The 23,374-nt window shown below is 36.1% G+C and overlaps 2 pseudogenes; both read left to right on the forward strand.

The window, feature by feature from the left end:
* The first annotated feature begins 1,830 nt into the window (after nt 1-1,830).
* LOC120166566 lies at nt 1,831-5,544 on the forward strand (annotated as a pseudogene).
* A 14-nt stretch (nt 5,545-5,558) lies between these two features.
* On the forward strand, nt 5,559-22,732 carry LOC120166568 (annotated as a pseudogene).
* Nucleotides 22,733-23,374: the final 642 nt, after the last annotated feature.

The raw sequence follows: 23,374 nt of genomic DNA on the forward strand, positions 1-23,374 counted from the left end.
ATGGAATCCACATTCCCCTTTTGGTTGGTCGGGAATGTCATTTCGGTAATGTTTTATTACTAATAGTGGATTTTTTGGGTATATTACTGGGAATGTCATTACCTTCTTTCCCTTAGGTATTGTAACATTATCGGTGTTTTGGAATAAAATGCCCTTAATTTTTTTTCAAAAATATCATTTTTCTGTCATTGAATAATAAAAATTCTACGAAGGTTAAAGTACAAATTTATCCTTAAACTATTTTAGATTTACAAAAAAAAATCTATAATTAAAATTTTATATGAAGTTCAGGAGTTAAAATAAAATTTACCATTTTATTAAACTTTTTTTATATTTTTAATTTTGTAAAAAATTATATAAATTTTATGAATTTAATTTTTTTTAAAGAAAATATATAAATATTTTCCAACTTGTAATATTATATAAATATATAATAAGGATAATTTGGTCAAATATACATTCAAATAATCTTTTATTCATTTAACCAAACACGGTAATTTTACATTCCTGCTAAACCAACCAAACACAAAATACAACATTATCAATAATCCTATTCCCTGATAATATTTTATTCCTATTGGTAATCTTACATTCCGTGAATCAAACGCACCATGTTCCCTAGGGATGAAGATGAATAGAGTGTTCAATGAACTATTCGTAAATCATTTGTATAACATTTATTTATGTTCATTTTTAAGTTAAATAAATGAGTATGGACAATTTTTTTTATGTTAATTTAATAAACGAACAAACACAAATACAAACGTAGGTGTGTTTGGTTCATTTATGTTCACGAACAAACTCTTTTATTAACAAACTCTTTTATAAGTTTGTTTATGAGCTCATTTATCAACTCGTTCATTTATACTCATGAACAAGCTCGTTTACACGATTCTCTTTTTTCTTTTATTTTTTCTATATTTTAAATATTTGTGAAAGTAGTGACTAAACTGAACACACTATAAAAGTTGAAATTTAAACTATGAATTTTAAAGAGTTTAAACACTAGTGGCATAATTTTACATTTGTTAGCTTGCAAATCAAAAGGTAAAATAAAATTCAAACATTAAATGAGTATGTTTATGAACGCTAAATGAACATGTTATTGAACATATATATAAATGAACATGTTCACGAACAATAAATGAACGAATACGAATACCTTCAAAAATAAATAAATGAACAAAAAACACGATATTATAAATTTAAACGAACATGAACTGAACATTAACACCTTTAAAAATAAACATATAAACACGAACATAATCTTATTCGTTCAAGTTCGATTCATTTACCCACATTCAATTTGCTTTCGCTTGCTATTCTTTCTAGACCTGTTGAACTATGCTTTCACCCTTATCCAACTTAGTTAGGCATAAGACAAAAACAGGGACTAACTTCAAGTGTTGACCATACAATTTCCTAAATTCCAAGCTTTAAAATAAACGAACTTAGTTGAACACGAATTGATCTGAATTAATTAAAATTTAAGAGAGAAAAATATGATTATAATTAATATTATTATCCTCGCATGTTTTGTTTTTTTTGAAGGGACGGGCCAGGTTAAATGGCCTAAAACAAGGCAGTGGCGGAAATAGATTCTTAAAACTTCATTACACGACCAAATATTTCATTGCACCCTAAACACCAGGAGCGAACAAGCCTTCTTCTTCCTCCCATTTCCTTTTCCTTTTTAAAAAAGCTAAACAGCAGGAGGTGGAGGACGCGTTGGCCTGTTGGTTGCGACGCCGGTAACCTAATCTTTCGGAACACAGAGTTTAACAACATTGCCAAGAGACGAAAGCTATTGATTCGTTTCCCAGATCAGAGATGGCTCCTCATTTCTTATCCGATGAAAACGTACAGGGCCACACCACGACGGTGGCCATCGACAAAGATAAAAACAGCCCACATGCTGTACGTTGGGCCGTCGAGCATCTCGTCGTCTCCAACCCATTCGTCACCTTGATCCACGTTAAGAATAAAAACCGTCGGCATCCTCTCTCTTATATCATATCCTTAATAAGTATCTATAAAAGGCATTCGTTTTTTTCCTGATTCATTTCGTTCATAAATCAACATGCAGAGGGTGACAACGATTCTGATAATGACGTAAACCAGCTTTTCATTACTTTTCGCGGCTACTGTGCACGCAAAGGGGTAAGCAGTTATCGTAGAGAACACATGATCAAAGTATAAAATTTCAGAAAATTAAAATCCGATCAAATAAATTTCAAATTCAGATTCAATTGAAGGAGGTTGTCCTGGAAGATGCAGATGTCTGCAAAGCACTTCTGGACTACGTTAACAAGAACTTGATTAACAATCTAGTTGTTGGTGCAGCAACAAGGAATAGTTTATCAAGGTTAAGCAACGTGATCTTCCTTTTTGATTCGAACAAATCGAGTAAATTGATATAACTTTTTAACAATCATAATTTTCAGTTATTTAAATTATAGGAAATCCAAGAATGACATTCCTGCAATCTTGATAAGAAGTGCACCGGAATTTTGTTCCGTGTACGTGATTTCCAAAGGTAAGATATTGACTATGCGAACCGCACAGCGGCCTGTTTCGAACACTGCTGGTCCGCCAAAGATGTCGTCCGGAATGCCGCCGCATATTCCATCGGATCAACTTGAAGACGATCGAGGCAGGTGCGGTGGGAAAATCGGTTTACATTTCTTACTATTGATTGAATCGGTGATTTGCGTTGTTGTTGACATTGTATCGTTTAAACAGACGACAAGTAGTTAGGGGAGAGTCGAGAAATGGAACAGATAGACAATCAGTTGACAATCCCCCCAAGTTACCTATGCGTGACCGTGACAGAGTAAAAAGTTCGCCGGCGAATCTGGCAGGTGACATGGATGCAGCTATGCGAGCGGCTGCGGCACAGCCTTCATCTAGCCAAGATACTTTAGCTATCGATAAAATTTTTAAACAAAGTTCCCCATGGATCTATTGATCTTAATGACCAAAGTTTAGATTTTTCTATGGTTTCGGCCACCCCTACCGGGCAACTTCCTCAAAACACAGTAAGAAGAATTCAGAGATAGTGGGTTTTTTTAAAATAAAAAAAAAAACAGTAAAGCATTGCCTGTTTATGGGCAAATTTGCTAACATTCATGGCCCGTGAAATGCAGCGAGACATCGAAGCTGAAATGAGAAGGTTGAAGCTTGAACTTCAGCAAACCATGGATTTGTACAGCACAGCTTGCAAAGAAGCTCTTACAGCCAAAAGAAAGGTAATCCTATACCGACATCATCAATATATTCCAAGAACATCAATTTGAGAACATTGTTAATTTTTGGGGCTTCAGGCTGAGGAGCTTCATCAGTGGAAGATGGAGGAGGCACGCAAGTTCGAGGAAGCTAAGCAAGCTGGAGAGGCAGCTCTTGCCATGGCAGAGAAGGAGAAGGCTAAATGCAAAGCTGCCATGGAAGCAGCCGAGGCAGCGCGAAAACTGGCGGAGATGGAAGCACATAGAAGAAGACAAGCAGAGCTTAAAGCCAAGAAGGAGGCCGACGAGAAGACTCGTGCTTTGAGTGCTTTGGCAAAGAATGATGTCCGATACCGAAAATATACCATCGAAGAAATTGAAGAAGCAACTGAAAACTTTGTAGCATCTAATAAGATTGGAGAAGGGGGTTACGGCCCTGTTTTTAAAGGCAAACTCGATCACACTCCGGTTGCCATAAAAGTTCTAAGACCGGATGCTGCTCAAGGAAAGAAACAGTTCCAGCAAGAGGTAAGTCATCACGTCGGAATAGACCAAAATGTTTGTTGGAATGGTTGTCTTAAGCTAATAATTTGTTGCATAACTACAAACCTAATACAGGTTGAGGTTCTTTGCTGCATGAGACATCCAAACATGGTCCTTCTCCTTGGTGCCTGTCCCGAATATGGGTGCTTGGTATATGAATATATGTTTAATGGCAGCTTAGAGGACAGACTATTTCGAAAGGGAAATACTCCTCCGCTTTCATGGAGAAAACGATTTAACATAGCTGCTGAAATCGCGACTGCCCTTCTATTCCTTCACCAAGCGAAGCCAGAACCACTAGTGCATCGGGACCTCAAACCGGCTAACATTCTATTAGACCGCAATTACGTGAGCAAAATCGCCGATGTCGGCCTAGCACGACTAGTACCACCTTCTGTAGCCGACAGTGTGACACAATATCACATGACTTCAGCTGCAGGGACATTCTGTTACATAGATCCTGAATATCAACAAACAGGGATGCTGACAACTAAATCGGACATATATTCCCTCGGAATAATGCTGCTCCAGATTATTACAGCCAAGCCTCCAATGGGTATTGCTCACCATGTTGGAAGGGCCATCGAAAAAGGAACTTTAATTGATGTACTTGATCCAGCTGTGCCAAATTGGCCACTTGAAGAGGCTTTAGCATTTGCTCGATTAGCCCTCAAGTGTGTAGAGCTGAGGAAAAAGGACAGACCCGATCTTGGAACTGTTATAGTGCCGGAACTTAACCGATTAAGAGATTTCGGAACGAGCTCCGACTCTCGTGGCCGCAGTAATAATTGTAGGTCGAGGATGCCATCAGAAGATAAGGTTTGGGACTTATCTATTATAGATAGTAACCAGATAAATTTTCTTGAAACCAGGTTGTCTGACATAGTTTGGTTGTTTGTTGGCTAGGAATCATCGAGCATGACTTCAACTTCTGAATGAAATCCCAGACTAGATTGAAGGATTGAGGGAAAGAAGCTGCCTGCATCTAAAGAAAAATAAAACAAGACGAAGAGGGAAGGATTCTGGTTTATACAATAAAACACAGGAAATCTGTACGTTTACATTCTCTCTTTTGTGCTTGCAGAAAACACAAGCCTTACTAAACTACTTCATGTTTGTGATTGCAGAACAATTAGCAGTCCCTTTTTTCTAATTATTTTGAAGAATTGGAAATTTTTCTTACTGTATTATTCTTAGATATATAATGATATTCGGATATGTATAGGGATATGATCCTCCTAGTATATGAAAGAAATTGAATTGAATAAAAAATGTCCCTTCAGGAAAGTTGTGACTTTGCCTAATCAAACTTTAAACTCTTCAAAACGCTGCTAGCTACAAGCAAAGAGTTGCCCTGGAAACTTGCAATGAGAAAAAAGGGAGATTCACGAGAGCCCTCCATTGAAAGAAAAGCATAGACAGTGAATAAAGTGTAAAGGGTGAGATTGATGCTCAAAAGGGTATAAGTAAGATTGGTAGTACCAAACAAGTATATATGATACTGAATGCAGTCAAGGGTAAGGCAATGCATTCATAAACCAGACTTCTAGAAGAGCCATGAACACGCATGATAAAGGTAAAGTGGGGTATCGAGGTGCTTAGTGTTCATTTGGCGTTGTCTTGATAAAAGCTAAAGAGCAGATAAGTGTAGTTTTATAGGTTTCTTTCAGCATATGCCTCCCTCCTTCCCCCAACAAAAGACAATGGTGGGCAGTCGGGTTTTCCGGGGAAACAAATGGCTGAAACTGGCGATGACGGGCATCATCATGCTAGCTAGTGTAACATCAGAGCATGAAACGGGAACATCATCAGCTTCAACCGGGTTACTATGCGTCAGTGACTGTGCAACATGTCCGGCCTATTTGTTCACCGTCACCTCCACCGCTGTTGAAGTCGTATTCGTCACCACCATCATCGTCACTTCACCTCTCTCCGCCCGAACCTTATTACACCCCACGGTCCCCGTCAGGATCTGACGACACTCACTGCCCACCACCATTAGAATTCGAATTATTTCCTCCATCTCCACCGCGGTCACCCCCACCCCCACACACACAACCATCATATTCTTCGAAGGCCAGTCCTCCACCGCCTCGTTTTGTGTACTTCTTCAACGCACCTCCAGGTCAAGGTCAAGGGGGACTAGGACCGCACGAGTATCCCTATCCTTACTACTACTATCCATCGAAGGCCTCCCCTCTTTCTTTCCAGGCATCCTTGTTACTTGGGATGATTTTTTTTTTCACTGCTGTGTTATAATTATTGCATTATTGAAGGGTTTAAGAAGCCATTTTTCGATTTTTATCTTCTTTTATCTTTTTCGGACTTTGTGTTTGTATCTTATACAATTGACTATGCAATATTTTGTTTTCATTTAAGGATTATGTTTGTATAAAAATATTTTAGGTAAAATATACCAGTGACCATTCAACTATAACCCCTTTTATTTTGACCACCAATTTTTAATTTTTGTCAATCAAGTCATCCAACTATTTAAATGTATTCAATCGTAGCACTTGCCGTTAACATTTAAAGGATGATATGTCAATTAAAATATTGGTATAATTACACATTTCATCTTCAATATTTATACATTCTTTCAATTTGGTCATATTTTAATTTAATTTAATAAATTTAACCTCCAGTTAGATGGTGACATGTGTCACTAACATATTGAAAGATATATTATTAATTTTAATTATTTAATTTATTTTATTTTCAATCAGACGGTGACACCCCTGTCACCACCTGATTTGATGCAAAATTGGGAAAATTTTCAACTTGATGCTAGTGGAATCAAACATTTAAACCCCAGCTCTTTTAGAGCATACCTAAACCGCTGGGCCATGTTATAAACAATGGTAGGGGAAAATAGGAAATTAACATATATATTTAAATAAATTAAATTTTAGATTTTTATATTTTAAAACATCTTTAACTTTTGTACAATCTTTTATATAATCATCAAATTATTATTTTTAATATAGTTAATAATTTTATATATAAATATTATTAATTATGTTAAAAAATTAAAATTATACATACTAATTGAGGGACTCAACCCAGTAGTTTTGACTTGTTCTGAAGGAGCTGGGGTTAGAGGTTTGATTCCCCCATCAACAAGTTGAATTTTTTCATATTTTGTATCAAATCAGGTGGTGACACTAATTAGAGATTAAATTTATTAAATTAAGTTAAAAACATGACCAAATTGAAAGAATGTATAAATATTGAGGAATCAAATGTGTATTAAACCCAATTTTTTTTGCCAGCACTTTCATTAAATGTTAACAACCACTTTAATACATTTAAATAGTTAGATGACCTAATTGACAGAAATTCAAAATGTTAATCAAAATGAGAAGGGATTATAGTTGGGTGGTCACTGGTATAATTGATAGAAAAAGGTTGGGATGCAAAAGTTAAACAAAAGTACCCCAAGGCCAAGTCCCAAAGCCTTTCTGGTTAAGCCCAAACAATCAGATTCATCACAAGGCCAACCTCAGTGCCACGAGCCAATATAAGCCCTATTCTATTAAATAGTTATTTTCGTTCATATTTTTCTAAGATCATTTTAATTCTATCAATTTATTTTAGGGTAAAAACCTTTAGTTTAACTAACGGGGTTAGTTCAAGTGGTGATCAACTTGATATCGTTTAAGTAAGTCTCGAATTCGACTCCTTGTGTATGTATACAGAAAATCCTCATTGACAGACTCGCCTACCAAAGTCAGGTGTGTGACCCGTATCGGTTTGGATTAGTCAAGGAAAAGCCTTGAAAATCAGGAGACAACCAAAAAAATGCTTTAAATTAGGGTACTGATAAACGTTACAAGTCAAAATCTTTTGGTATTTTTGTCATTATATTTATAAATTCCAACCCCATCCTTGTAATTGATTCATGGGATGAAAATCCCAGAAACTATTTCATGGTTTCAACTCATTTGTATTCCGAGTATCATTAAATTCCATTTTAACAGCTAATTATCAATTTATTGATTTTCCCTTATCTGTTCATAGTATATATAAATTTGTGGCCATGATCCCTCAATGTACTGTGTTCACGATTTGTTTTCTGCGATTCAATTATGTACCTCACCACTATACATTCTGGGAGTTATATTCACATCCTTTGTTAGAGCGCTGTACAGCACTTCTCTTCTGTTCCTTGATGTACTGTACTTTTGCTGGTTTCCTCATATTTTAAATTCTCGTATTATTTAGATATTGTGTTTGCGTTTGTTCATTGATAACCCCATGTCAAACTCTTAAATTTCTAATATAACTTTCAAATTCGTATCCTACACGAAATCTGTCTTTCCATATGAACAAAGAAAAATAATTTGTTAAATTTTACTGTTCAACCATGCAAAAGAGAAGAAGATAAGCATAACCTAAGTTAAATCCGTATCATGTGTGAGATGAGTGAGACAGAATAGTTAGTACCCGAAAGTAAAAAAGATTGGCCTCTTCTTTTCTCCTTATCCCCTCCATGGTGTCCTTTCCTGCGCATGTTGCATTCTCTATTTTATTTTTGAGATTGGTTAAGCCAAAACCCTTGTGAAAATGAGTTCTTTCTTTTATTTACCCTTTCATGAGACAAACCATAACATATGCACGCATTATTACCCTCAGATCGGCTATTAATTTGTTAAAGAAACCTTCACTTTATTAGATTTGCTTCACCGACTAACAACAAGAATGAATTTCGAAGAGTAAAATAACTTACATAAATGCTACATCTTACCAAACAAAACATGTTTCTTACATACTATATAATACAGTTCTTTGTTTTCCTTTTCTGGATTGATTTTGCAAAGGAAATAGTATCGAATAAATCAAGTGAACACTGGGGGAAAAAAGAAGGAAACTGATGGTCTTCTTTATCCTTAATTAGCAACTTCCGAGTTACTTGTTAATGTCTACATGGTTAATTCGAGGAGTTTCGAGATGTCTTTTTCTCTTGATCAAACAGTTGGTTTTTCAGACGACAGTATAAAGAATGTTAGAACGTTTGTAGATTCTGCAGGTTGTGCATCTCTAAGACCTCCATGTCTGCTTGAACACGTTTTTCTGCAGATCTGATGCACACAAGAACAGGCTATTTGTAATTAACACTTTGACACAACAGCGGAGATCCACCATTGCTTGCACCTGTATCTTCATGTTAACAAGTTAACTACATATAGATACACCTACACACACGCACACAGTAACATGATGTCTGCAATATACACCTATATATCCATGATTAATTATAGCTAATGAGACTGACAGATCATGCATCTGGACCAAATTCAACGAAAAGATAAATTAAAGAACATGTAAAGAAAGCCTTTACTTGATATTTATAACTTAGATCTAGTAAGTAAGAAGGTCAAAAGATTCAATATGCAGTTAAATGAAACCCTAACTTATGAAGGTGAAAACAGGAAGGGAAACCGCAATCCTGCAGATTATAATATTCCTAATTGGAAACGGAAACAACGATACGGCTGTCCTTCGCCACAAGTACACAAGGTAAATGAATCAGTACTATGCACAGTAAAGTAAACCCTTGGAAAATTAACAGAAATCCCTAGCACGCAGCCATTGTCCTATACACAGATAAGTAATAAAATCAAAGAACAGAGAAAGAGAGAGAGAGAGAGAAGTGGATGACAGATAGAGAGTGAGCACGCAGAGCTTCAAGCACGAAAGGCTCTAGCATGCAAGAAAGTACCCTGTGTGCTCACTCTCTTCTGTCACCTCCCTTACCCTAAAATCCCTTTTTTTCAGCAGACCAAGCCCCATGCCCTTGAGCTGGAGTTCTAAGACTAATTCCCAAGCTAACTATATGATTAGCGTATATTATATATACCCAGAAATGTATCAATATTGGGCTACTGAAACATCTCTTGCTTTTGTTTTGCTTTGGTGTGGGAAACAATGGGGTTAGGGGGCTTTATATAGAATGAAAAAGAAGGTGGTTGCGTCACGTTTGGAATAAATACGGGCTATCTATTCTTGGTCATCCCCTAATACTTCAATACCATTTCCTGAATTATAGAAAGTACATAGTATTTTTCAGTTATTTTTTTTTCAATGAGAGGAAGGAATATAGTTTTAAATTGTGCTAGTTGATTTTCAAGGTTACCCTATATTGCAATGACATCAGTATTTTAGACATAATGATTTTTAAGAAATAAATTGTGTTGTAATGTCTGTAATAACCGAAACTATGACATTGCAATTGTATCGCTATTGTAATCTCAACCCTAATTTTAGGGGTGAACACTCGATCGAATCGAAAAAAATCGATTTTTCGAGTCGAGCCAAAATTTGCTAACCTCTGCCTAATATAATACTACAAGAAGGAGATAAATTATCCGGTATTAGACTCATAATTTTATGTTTAGCAAAGCTTCATTGTAATGAAATGAATTTGTTATTCTATGACGAGGTCGATTAACGATTAATTATTGTTATATAAATTTAAATTATTTTTATTATTTTAAGCAATTTAAAGATCATTTCATAATGAATATTTATATACAATTAATGAGGTTGAGATGATAGATCTTTTAAATGTTTTTCATGATTTAAATTTTGATGTTTTAAAATAAGGATAAAGTACAAAAATGAGGCATCAAGCTTCGACTATTCCGTCCATGGGAGCTGCTACTATAAAAGATATTTGGCTTCAAATCAGAAACAGGGAGGAGAAAATAAAATGGCACAAGTTAATATGGTTCCCACTCCATATCCCATAATTTAGCATTATTACTTGGATGGCTTTGTTAAATAGACTTCCAACTAAATATAGATTGCTTGGAATGGGATTTGAAAATGATAATACATGTGTGCTTTGCAATGTCTCTTTGGAATCTAGGGATCACTTATTTCTTCATTGTCCTTTGTCTAGCTCACTGTGGATGCGATTTTGCACCTAAATGGCATTCGAAGAAGACCATGCTCTTGGGAAGAACACATATCTTGGGCATGTGCTACATGGAAAGGTAAATCCCTACTACTATCTTGAAGCTTGCTTGGACATCTTTTACTTATACTATATGGGAAGAGAGGAACAAAAGGTTATTTACAGGTTGCTCAAGATCTTTTGAAGCTATGTTCAACGCCATTAAAGATACCATTTCAATCAAATTACGGGGTAGAAACATCAATAGGATTGATAGTATCAATATCACACTTTGTAATACATGGGGTATTGATTATTGAAGTTGTTTTGCTGTAATTTTGATTGTAACTTCTGGATACTCTTGTAAGTACCCACTGTTCTTTTGCAGCAGATTTCTGCTCTTGGATAATAAAAATGATTTATCCAAAAAAAAAGCACAAAAATGGTCTTTCGACTATAGACTACTGATTTTTAAGTCCCTCAACTTTTAAAAGTTATAAGATGGTACTATGACTATAGAGTGTTGTTTTGTTGAGTCACTCGACTATTAAAACTTATAAAATGATCACATGTCTATTCTTTACGTTCCAAACTCGTCTTTTTTGTTAAAAAATTGAATGTTGTCTGAGCTAGACGTTAACATGATGATTGTGATATGATAGTCGTTTGAGGTTATAGGATCATATTTTATCATATCACAATAATATTATAACGTTCAGCTCAGATTGTCGTCAAAGTTTTAATGAAAAATGACGAGTTTGAAACATAATGAATAATCAGATAACAATTTTGTAACTTTTAATTGTCGAGTGACTCACCAAAGTAATACTTTATAGCCAGATGATCATTTTGTAACTTCAACAAGCATCACTCTATAATCGGAGAACTATTAGTATGCTTTACACTTATAATAATTACTTCCACAATTATAATAGAATCAACCTATAAATCAAAATTATTATTTTTAATAAAGACTTTCGCATTAATTAAACAAATAGTGAATTAATTATATTCCCCCCCCCCTAAAATTACGAAATATAATATAATAAGTCATTATGTTTTTCTATCAACACAAAGGGCCATACAAATGCAAGCAGACCCATTACAGATTACACTTACCTATGCATCTTGTAATTCTAAATAGTTGAACCCCTCCCCCAATCCCCAATCCCCTTTCCCTGTCCAATGTCTTGTTGTGGACAGCATTTAATTTGTTTGTGGTCATTTGCATGCTTTGATTTCCAAGAAAGGGTTTATATAGAGTATGCACAATATGAAAAATAAAATAAAATAAAATTTAATTGGTAATTATAAAGCATTATCTGTTTTAAATACTTGTAATCATTTGAAAATAAACATTTAATCGCTCTGCTACAGTTATTGTTGCTCGGATTCGTGATCTTAATACCTCTAATTTTGAGTCTCGATATCTTAATAATTAAATGGCATTAATTTTTCTCTTATTTAGGTTTCGAACCCACACAAGTGCAAAAATTAACAATACACTAGAAAACAAACGAAGAAGCTTGGAACTGGTCCATCCCTCCCTTTCTCTTTCTTTCCCACTGCCTTTGATAAAGGAGAAAGTAAAATAAATTAGAGAAAGAAAGTAGGCTTTTGTGTTAGTGGAAGTGAAAGTTATTAGGTTCAGCCAATGAGAGATCAACACACCGCATGAAAACCAGAACATCCAATGCGGCGCTACTGTATATATAAAACCACCTTAAAGTATATATGCTTTTTTTTAATATTAATTAATTAAATATTAAATTATTAATTCTTTATATTATGTAAAAGAATCGTTTGACAAACGTTCCCGCTTATAAATTATTTCAACATCTCAACTCATCACGTCATTTATGATCTCAATTAATTATGTTCATTAATTATAAAATAATTTTTAAATAATTGTTGATCTCAATTAACCACCATATCTTATCATACGACTCCCATTAATACAAATTCAACCTTAAATTTGTATCGTATATACCATTGAACTTTCAGTTTTGTCGATCATAGTATTAAACTTTTATTTTCGTTTTAATTATACCACTGAGTCGTTAAATCGTTAATAGTCGGATCAGAATGACATTGCTTTGGTGAGGTGTCTATGTCGGCAGTCGTCAATCACATCATCGTGCCATTAATGATTTAACGGTTTAGTGGTATAATCGAAACGAGAATCAAAATCCGTTGCTGTAAATTGACAAAAATTAAAAGTTCAATGGTATAAACGATACAACACCTAAAGTTCGGTGATATTTGATGTAGTTTACCCTTAAGTTAGTAACTTAAAAATTGTTTGTGAGTCACTTTTTGTTCTCCAAAACCCAAACCATGCATGCTTCACCCTTTAATGTAATGATGCAATCCGCGTTGATCCAATTACTTAATCAATATCATATACCACTATGATACATGTAATCATTGTTTATACATAAATGATTAAAGAAAGAAGGTGAGTCCATAATGGAGATGGGGAATAGCCTAATTGACTAGTTTAATGTAGGGTAAAATACGTATTTAGTATATAAAGTTTCAGTTTTGGTCCATTTTAGTACTTAAAATTTCATTTTTTTCAAAATCATATCTAAAGTTTAGTTTTCGTTTCATTTTAATATACCACCGATAAAAAACTGACTTGACATAATATGATAATTTTATTTTTTAAAATTACCACATCAGCAATCAAATAATATATTTTTGTTATTTTTATTCGGCCAATAGGAATGATGCACATCCTGGGGGAATCGAACCAGCACCCTCTTGGTGAGGAGGAAAAGGCTTAGCAACAGTGGCTAAGCAATCAATTAATGTTAATTCACCACAATCAATATTTATTTAATAAAGAATTTATGTTTTTAAAACATTAGCAATAAACTATTTTAAAAATTAAACTTAAAATTTTTATTTATGATCCTATAATATAAATTTAAAATTAAATAAATATTAAAAAATTTATCATAAATAATTTAAATTTATATTTATTTAATGATTTGTACAATATTTTTTTTCTTATAATTGTTTATATTTAGTTCATTAAGCTAGTCTATAAAATTAATTATTTATATTTAATTCATATAATTGTTTAATCAAATATTAAATTATTTAAAAATATAAAAAAATTAATATAAACTATATAAAATTTTAAGTCATTAAAATAAACACTATTTTTGAACTTCATGAATCCTCAATTCATTTAATATTAATTAAATAAATATAAAATTTAAATTATTTATGAAAAAATATTTTTAATATTTATTTAATTTAAATTTATATTATAGGATCATAAATAAATATATTAAATTTTATTTTAAAATGGTTTAATATTGATGTTTTATATTAATTAAATATCTGTTGTGGTGAATAATTCCAATTGACTTGCTTAACCTAGTGGCTAAGCCTTTTCCTCTTCAGCAAGAGGGCGCTGGTTTGATTCCTCCAGGCTGTGCATAATTTGTTTTTTATTCCATAGGGTGGTGACACGTGTCATTCCCTATTAATTGAATAAAAAAATATTATTTAATTATTGACGTGATAATTTTAAAAATAATAAAAAAGTATTATTTATATCACGTCAACTCTGCCGTTAAGTTTTTAACGGTGGATATTAAAAATGAAACACGAAAACTAAACTTTAGAAATAAATTTTAAAAAAATTAAAACTTTAGATACTAAAACAGATCAAAACTAAAACTTTATATACTAAATGCGTATTGACCCTTTAATGAAGCCAAGAATGATGACAGATGATGGGTACAAAAACAAATATAAAATTTTCCCATTAGGGAAAGCAAACTCTAAACTTTCCCTTTCAAGGTCGTCAAGAGTTGAAGATGAGAGAGAGTCTGAGAAAGGGGCCGCCGCCCACAGTCCATGCATGTGGGATCCCATTTTCCCAGCAGCTTTCCAATACAAATCTATCCCCCCCCCCAACTTGCTCTACAATTATGATACGCATCTTCTCTATGCAAATACTATCATTTCCTTTTATTTTGAATTTCAAGTACAGAGTATTATTTTTTAAAAAAATTAAAAACTTTAGAATTTGATAGACGAAAGACTAATAATAAAAATGTGACTTGCAGAAGAGTTCTAGAATAGTCGCACTGAGATCTTAATATTATGATTAGAGGAATTATAATTTCTTTCACGTGTATAGAAGGGAGAAAGCGTTAGGGTTATGTTATCCTATCTGTTTCTACCACTTTCGGCAAGTTGGTAGAGAATAGAGATGAATGTGGATTACAAATGGCAACACGGGGGAAACTTCGACCTGTTGGCTGAGACACAGCCATGAGTTTGTTTTGCCTTTGCATCATTATCTATTCCCTTCCCTTTTTTTTCCCACTTGGGATGTCCAATCCAAAATAAATAAATAAATAAATAAATGATTTTGTAAGAGCGTGGATTTCTTCAATCTTTTGCTGTTAAATGGTGTCCAATCAAATAATTGTCGTTGATCTCGATGTATTGAGAATCATCTAACAAATATCTCCCATTCGGAATAATTTCCTTTTTCTAAGTTTATCGTAAGCGGGCAATGGAAGGAAGAAGCCAATCAATTGTTTCTTCCCAACAAAAAGAAAACCATGGAGTATCTAAAATTTAAGTATCCCCTTGTCTGAGAAAGTGTGTGTATGTATATATTAATCAAAAGGAAAGTAAAAGAGAGATGTGTGGTGTGGAGGACCATGAAGAGATGAAGGAATGAGAAAAGGCCGGTTTGTGGGTGGACAGTGGGCAGCTTAATGGTAAGCATGTGGGGGGGGGGGATCAGATGCATGTGCTTCACCCACATGCTTCTTTAACTTCGTAACACCAGTCTTGGCATGCCATTGGCTCTACAGGGTCGGCAACACACCACCCTTCCCATGCATGCATGCGTCCTCATCGATTTGAACAAATCCTTTTTCGATTTGTTTCGATCATTTTTTTTAACCTAAACAAAAAGGTAGTTGAAAAGTGCATTCATTGTGACCATCCATTTCTGTTGTTTTCTGGTTTAGGGAAGAACTATAATGTAGTTTTAGTTGATTTAGAATGCAATATTTGACACGAGAAGGAGAAAGTTTACTTTTTTCATTTATTTATGGCGTTCTGGTTGGTGTTTGGGCCTTGTGGACTGAACGATTCTTGGACTGTAAGTCTTACCACGAGGATTGATTAATCCCTTAAGCCTTATGCGTTAAGGGAACTTGTCTACTCATGTCAATCGGTGTGTGCTGATATTTGGGTCTTATGGGTTATATCATAATTCTAGGCCTTTAAGCCTTACATAGACTTGCTTGTATTTAAGCCCTACAGGTAATTCTTTTTTTTTCTTCCTCAGTCTCCCTTTTAGTTTGGTACCGTATTTGCTGGTAGAATCAAACATGTAGGAATGTAAACCATTTCTCGTTTTAGATATGAGTTTTACTTTAATCTGACAGCTCTTCTGTTTGATGCTTGGGGTTCTTGATCTTTATAGTTTTATGTATAGTGTTTTTTCTTGGTATAAATCATCAGAGACATTGTTGGCATTTAGCACCATGTACAAGTAGAAGACAGGTGAACTTCATGTGGTGCGTTGCTTAATTTTTCTGCTCAAAGTCAAAACCAAAGTCTACTGTCTCAGTTTGATGCTTTGTGTCTTGCCGGCAATTGGCAAGACTGCCACTTTAAATCCGACATGAAATTTGTTGAGTTGTTTAAATATGCGTTGCTATTTGCACTCATGGCTGCTGAGAATTATACAATCCTTTGCTATGGCCTATGTGAGGTAGCACTGTAAAAACTTATTGGGCCTTACAGGTGATTTAAATTCGATTATCTTGTTACCGATTTAGGTTTTAACTTATATGTATGTATGTTAAATTGAGATCTCGTGATTTCCATAGTGAAAATCTAGGCTTTCAAGCTCTACTGAGAGCTTCATTTCTCTGTATGATTCAAGAACTGACCGTTTACATGGGTGGTGGTAAAGCTGCTTGCTAAGTCAAAATGTTCTGTGAAGGTTTCTAGAAGCCATCTGCAATTCAGCAACGGGTGATTGTACCGTTCTACAAGGGACTTGATGTAATTCAACAAGAACAGTCCGGTACAGGAAAAAGTGCAGCTTTCTTCTCAGGAATTCTACAGCAGCTCGACTACATCTTAGTTGAGTGTCAAACATTGGTCTCCTTGCACCAACCGGAGAATCAGCATAACAAATTGAGAAGGTCATGCGAACATTAGGTGATTACGTAGGTGTCAAGGTTCATGCTTGTGTAGGTGGGACTAGTGTCCGTGAAGATCAAAGGATTCTCTCCAGTGGGGTTCATGTGGTTGTTGGTACACCCGGCCATGTGTCTGACATGTTTGAGGAGACAATCTCTCATCCCAGATCACATAAAGATGTTTGTGTTGGATGAAGCCGATGAAATGCTCTCAAGAGGTTTCAAGGATCAGGTCCTTTTTTCATTTATAAGCTGTATTGTAATTTGCCTTGTAGATGGTGGTGTTGGTCAAATAAGGGGGTGTTGTTGGCTCCCAAAATTAACAAAGGGAGGAAAAAGGTGGACACCGCCTGATGATTTTTCAATAAATGCAAATTGTCAAATTCGGTGCTTTATGTTGATTTTTTAAATGGGTTAATTCATTTTAACCATTGCACTTCAGGGTATTTTCAAAGATTAGTCCCTAAGCTTTAGTTATAAATACACTAGCCCATTTAGCTTCAAAATCATCCCAAAATCATCCAGTTCTCTCTCAAGTGTGTTTTGTAAACACCTGTAATTTTTTCTCTTTAGTAAAATATCTGCAACAGTCCGGAGACGTAAATTGGCTGAACTCCGTTATCAATTTTCGGGTATTATTTTTTCCGCGTTTATTTCGTATTCTCACTAATCTGGTTATAGGGAAATTACTTGTTACTCGTTTATTTCCCAACAACTGGTAATCAGAGCTTTTGGTTGTGAATTTTGTCAATTTTTTGCGAGGTTACTATTCATTACTGTTCACATGAATAGTAAATTTCGTGAATAGTAAAATTTTGTCGGCGATACGAATTTTTCGACAGAGGTGTTCTAATACACGGTGGTTCGCAAGAATTGTCAGAAACGATCCAGATTCGAGTGGGAGCGATGGCTGCAGACGAAGGGAATGTGAAAATTGAAAAGTTCGATGGTGCGTACTTTGGCTTTTGGAAGATGCAAATTGAAGATTTTTTGTACCAGAAAAATCTATATCAACCCCTCTCAGGAAAACAACCAGAGGGCATGAAGAATGAAGACTGGGCTCTTCTCGACAGACAAGCCCTCGGAGTTATCCGACTGACGTTATCCCGCAATGTTGCTTTCAACATAGCAAAGGAAAAGACCACTGCGGGTCTTATGGCAGCTCTCTCCAGTATGTATGAGAAGTTATCGGCCTCAAACAAAGTTCATTTGATGAGGTAATTATTCAATTTGCGGATGGCGGAAGGGGCATCAGTGGCTCAACACCTGAATGAACTCAACACAATCACAACCCAGTTGAGTTCCGTGGAAATTGAATTCGATGATGAAGTTCGAGCTTTAATTCTCTTATCATCTCTACCAGACAGTTGGAATGCTACTGTTACAGCAGTTAGCAGCTCGTCGGGAAATAGTAAATTGAAATTCGACGATGTTCGGGATCTGGTACTGAGAGAAGAAATTCGACGGAGAGAATAGGGTGAAGCATCAACCTCCTCAGCCTTGCACACGGAGTCCAGAGGGAGAACTTCAGAAAGAAATTCAAATCGTGGCAGATCGAAATCCAGACGAGGAAAATCAAGAACGGGAAAGAAAGATTTTATTCTGTTATAATTGTGGCAAGAAGGGTCACTTTAAAAGGGATTGTCGAGCATTGAAGAAAGATACCGGCGCACAGGAATCTGCAAACATGACAGAGGAGACATGTGATGCCATGATTCTAAGCGTCAACAGTCCCATTGAATCATGGATCTTGGATTCAGGGGCATCTTTCCACTCCACCCCATGCCGAGAAATCATGGAGAACTATGTCAGTGGTGATTTTGAGAAGGTTCATCTAGCTGATGATGAAACCTTGAAGATCGTCAGAAAAGGAGACATCCGACTAAAGTTGCCAAACCAGACCACCTAGACGCTGAAAGGAGTGAGACATATTCCTGACCTCAAAAGGAATCTAATTTCTGTAGGACAGCTTGATGGAGAAGGATATATCACAACCTTTTCAGGCTGTGAATGAAAGATTACCAAAGGAGCACTCGTCATTACTCGTGGTAAAAAGACTGGTACTCTCTATATAACCTCAAACTTAGAGAATATCATTGATGCAACAGATGCTGATGGAAAATCAAACCTATGGCACCAAAGGCTTGGCCATATGAGCGAGAAAGGGATGAAAACACTTTTGTCAAAAGGGAAGCTGTCGGATCTAAAGAATGTAGATGTCGGACTATGCGAGGATTGCATCTTTGGCAAACAAAAGAAAGTCAGCTTTGCAAAGATTGGTAAGACACCCAAGGCTGAAAAGTTAGAGTTGGTTCATACTGATGTATAGGGACCATCTCCAGTTCCATCTCTTGCAGGCTCATTATATTATGTCACCTTCATCGATGATTCTACAAGGAATGTGTGGGTTTATTTTCTGAAGAAGAAATCAGAAGTCTTTGATACCTTCAGAAAATGGAAGGTCATGGTGGAAAATGAGATTAGTTTGAAAGTCAAGCGGTTGAGGTCTGATAATGGAGGAGAGTATAAAAATAGAAGATTCAGAGATTTCTGCGCAAACAATGGGATCAAGATGGAGACAACAGTTCCCATGACACCGCTGCATAATGGCGTAGCAGAGCGCATGAACAGAACTTTGAATGAACGTGCCAGAAGCATGAGGATACATGTTGGATTGCCCAAATTTCTATAAGCTGAAGCTATCAACACTGCAGCTTACTTGATCAACCGTGGGCCCTCAGTTCCTTTGGATGGCAGAATACCAGAGGAAGTTTGGAGCAAGAAAGAAATAAACCTTTCACACTTAAGAGTGTTTGGTTGTATTTCTTATGTACACATAGACCCTGCTGAAAGAAGTAAACTTGATGCTAAGTCCAACAAATGTACCTTTGTTGGATATGGCGGTGATGAGTTTGGTTACCGGTTTTGGGACTACGAAAATCAGAATATCATCAGAAGCAGGGATGTCATTTTCAATGAGAATGTGATGTACAAAGACAGGTCAACCATAGAATCAAATAGCTCCAATACCGAAGCTGAAACAAAGGAATTTGTTGAGTTCGAGGAGATTTCTGGAAATGATGTTCAGATCAGTCCTGAAGCAGTTCAAGAAGAACCAGTCACACCAGAACTGAGACGCTCCTCTAGAATTCCTAAACCAACCCAACGATATTCTCATTCTTTGCACTACTTGTTGCTGACTGACAATGGTGAACCAGAGTGTTTATGATGAAGCAATGCAAGTGGAGGATTCAATCAAGTGGGAGTCTTCCATGAAAGATGAGATGGACTCGCTTATGTCAAATCAGACGTGGGAATTAGCTGAATTACCACCAGGCAAGAAAGCGCTCTACAACAAGTGGATTTACAGGATCAAAGAAGATCATGATAAGAGCAAACGCTACAAAGCAAGATTGGTTGTCAAAGGTTTTCAGCAAAAAGAAGGTATTGACTACAATGAAATTTTCTCTCCAGTTGTAAAACTGTCTACAATCAGACTGGTGTTGAAAATTGTAGCTGCAGAAAATTTATATCTTGAGCAGCTAGATGTAAAAACAGCTTTCCTTCATGGTGATTTGGAGGAAAAAATCTATATGAGGCAGCCAGAAGGCTTCATAGAGGCAGGAAACAAAAACCTGGTATGCAAGTTGAAGAAGAGCTTGTATGGTTTAAAACAAGCTCCTAGACAGTGGTACAAGAAGTTCGATAGCTTCATGGGTAGCAATGGTTTTACCAGATGCCAAGCAGATCATTGTTGCTACATCAAGAGGTTCGACAATAGCTTCATTATTTTATTGTTGTACGTTGATGACATGCTCTTTGCAGGCTCAGACATGCAAGAGATTATAAACTTGAAGCAAAAATTGTCAAAGCAGTTTGCTATGAAGGATCTGGGCGCTGCAAAGCAGATTCTTGGGATGAGGATCAAGAGAGACACAAAGTCGGGGACTTTGATATTATCACAGGCTGAGTACATCAACAAAGTACTCTCCAGGTTCAACATGCAAGATGCTAAACCAGTAAGTACACCTTTAGGTGTTCATTTTCAGACTCTCCAAATAACAGTCACCAAAGACGGAGGAAGAACGTGCACACATGGTGAAGGTGACGTATGCCTCAGCAATTGGAAGTCTGATGTATGCCATGGTTTGTACCAGACCAGATATTGCTCAAGCAGTGGGAGCTGTTAGCAGGTATATGAATAATCCGAGCAAGGTACACTGGGAAGCAGTCAAATGGATCATCATATATCTGCGGGGTACTACAAACAAAGCACTTTGTTTCAAAGGTGGAGATACTATACTGACAGACTATGTAGATGCTGCCTTAGCCGGAAATATTGACATCAGAAAAAGCACTACAGGGTATGTATATACTCTAGGAGGTACTGCAGTGAGTTGGGTTTCTCAACTACAGAAGATAGTTGCTCTCTCCACAACTGAAGCAGAATGTCGCTGTTACGGAAGCCAGCAACGAGATGGTTTGGCTCCAAAGTTTCTTGGAAGAGTTAGGCAAGAAACAAGAAAACAATGTCTTGTATTGCGACAGTAAAGTGCTATTCATCTAGCGAAGAATCCGTCTTTTCATTCCAGGACGAAGCACATACAATTGCGATATCATTTTATCCGGTCTCTTCTGGAAGATGGGATTTTGAAACTTGAAAAGATCAGTGAGCTCAAAATCCAGCAGACATGTTAACAAAGACGGTGACTACGGACAAACTGAAGTTGTGTTCAACTTCAGTTGGCATGCTAGAATAACAAACTAGAAATGCTACTGCATTGATCAAGGTGTGAAGACAGATTAAAATCAGTCTTCAAGTGGGAGATTGTTGGTCAAATAAGGGGGCGTTGTTGGCTCCCAAAATCAACAAAGGGAGGAAAAGGGTGGGCACCGCCTGATGATTTTTCAACAAATGCAAATTGTCAAATTCGGTGCAGCTTATGTTGATTTTTTAAATGGGTTAATTCACTTTAGTCATTGCACTTTAGGGTATTTTCAAAGATTAGTCCCTAAGCTTTAGCTATAAATACCCTAGCCCATTTAGCTTCAAAATCATCCCAAAATCTTCCAGTTCTCTCTCAAGTGTGTTTTGTAAACACCTGTAATTTTTTCTCTTTAGTAAAAGATCTGCAGCAGTCCGGAGACGTAAGCACAATTGGCTGAACTGCGTTATCAATTTTTGGGTATTATTTTTTTTCGCATTTATTTCGTATTCTCACTAATCTGGCTATAGGAAAATTACTTGTTACTCGTTTATTTCCCAACAGGTGGCCCTGTTTGTGACTTGCGAAGCTAATTATTGGTACAATGAATATTTAGGCAGGTTTTATTCTGTTTGTGCTTGAGAGAGAATATTTCCAATTGATGCAACCAAAAATTCAAGTAGGCGTGTTCTCTGCTACAATGCCTCCTGAAGCCCTTGAGATCACAAGGAAGCTCATGAACAAACCTGTGAGGGTTCTGGTGAAGCGTGATGAGCTTACCCTTGAGGGTATCAAGCAATTTTATGTCAATGTTGAGGAGGAGGAATGGTTCACAGACAAGATGCGTAGTCGTGACCATACATTGTCTGCTACCCATGGAGATATGGACCAAAATACAAGGGACATTATCAAGCGGGAATTTTGATCTGGATCCTCTGTGTGCTTATCACCACCGAACTTTTGGCTCATGGAATTGATGTTCAGCAAGTCTCTCTTGTGATCAATTATGATCTCCCAACACAACCAGAGAACTACCTTCATCTAATTGGTCGTAATGGAAGATTTGGGAGAGAAGGTGTTGCCATCAACTTTGTGACCATGGATGATGAAAGGATGCTATTTGACATCCATAAGTTTTATAATGTTGTAATTGAGGAGAATTGATTCTGTTTCGGGTTCTTGGTAAATAACTCCATGCAAATGATAGCTTTGGAGGTCCGGTGTCCTTACAACCGGGTGTGGTTTTCGGTCCCGCGCATTTAGGTGAGCTCTCGTTACAAATTAAGAAACCCGATCTTTAACTTTTGATTTGGTGTGTGCCTAAGACAAGTATGCAGCTTCGTTCTAGTTTTGTCCTAAATCAAGTTTTATCTATGCATTTATTTTTTTCATCTCCAGTCACTGTATGTTAAGAGAATATCATGTAGTGTGGGAACGTGATTACTGTAGTCATTGGACTCGCCTTTTGGTAAGTTTATATATGTCTCTTGTCTTTGTATCTCAATGGCATGATTGTTTAAGATATTGGGTGGACTATTTCTTGGTCATGCATTCACACACTTTTGCGAAGCATGGTCCCTGATGCAGCAGCCCACCACTTTCAGTAGGGCAATAGCTTTACAAAAGCATATGAAAAAGATGCTTCTGCTCCTTTAATTGCCCCTAAAAAAGATGCTGACATTTTACAATTAGTGATCCTCATTTGTTTGCTTAACCATTGGGTTCATTTAATATCAGAGAGCAATTCCAGAATCAAATAAAGCATTTATGAGGACCCATATTACACATACACTCATCATGTCAAGC

This window comes from Hibiscus syriacus, unplaced genomic scaffold (genome assembly GCF_006381635.1).
Source record: "Hibiscus syriacus cultivar Baekdansim isolate YM2019G1 unplaced genomic scaffold, ASM638163v2 tig00111640_pilon, whole genome shotgun sequence".
Taxonomy (NCBI): domain Eukaryota; kingdom Viridiplantae; phylum Streptophyta; class Magnoliopsida; order Malvales; family Malvaceae; genus Hibiscus; species Hibiscus syriacus.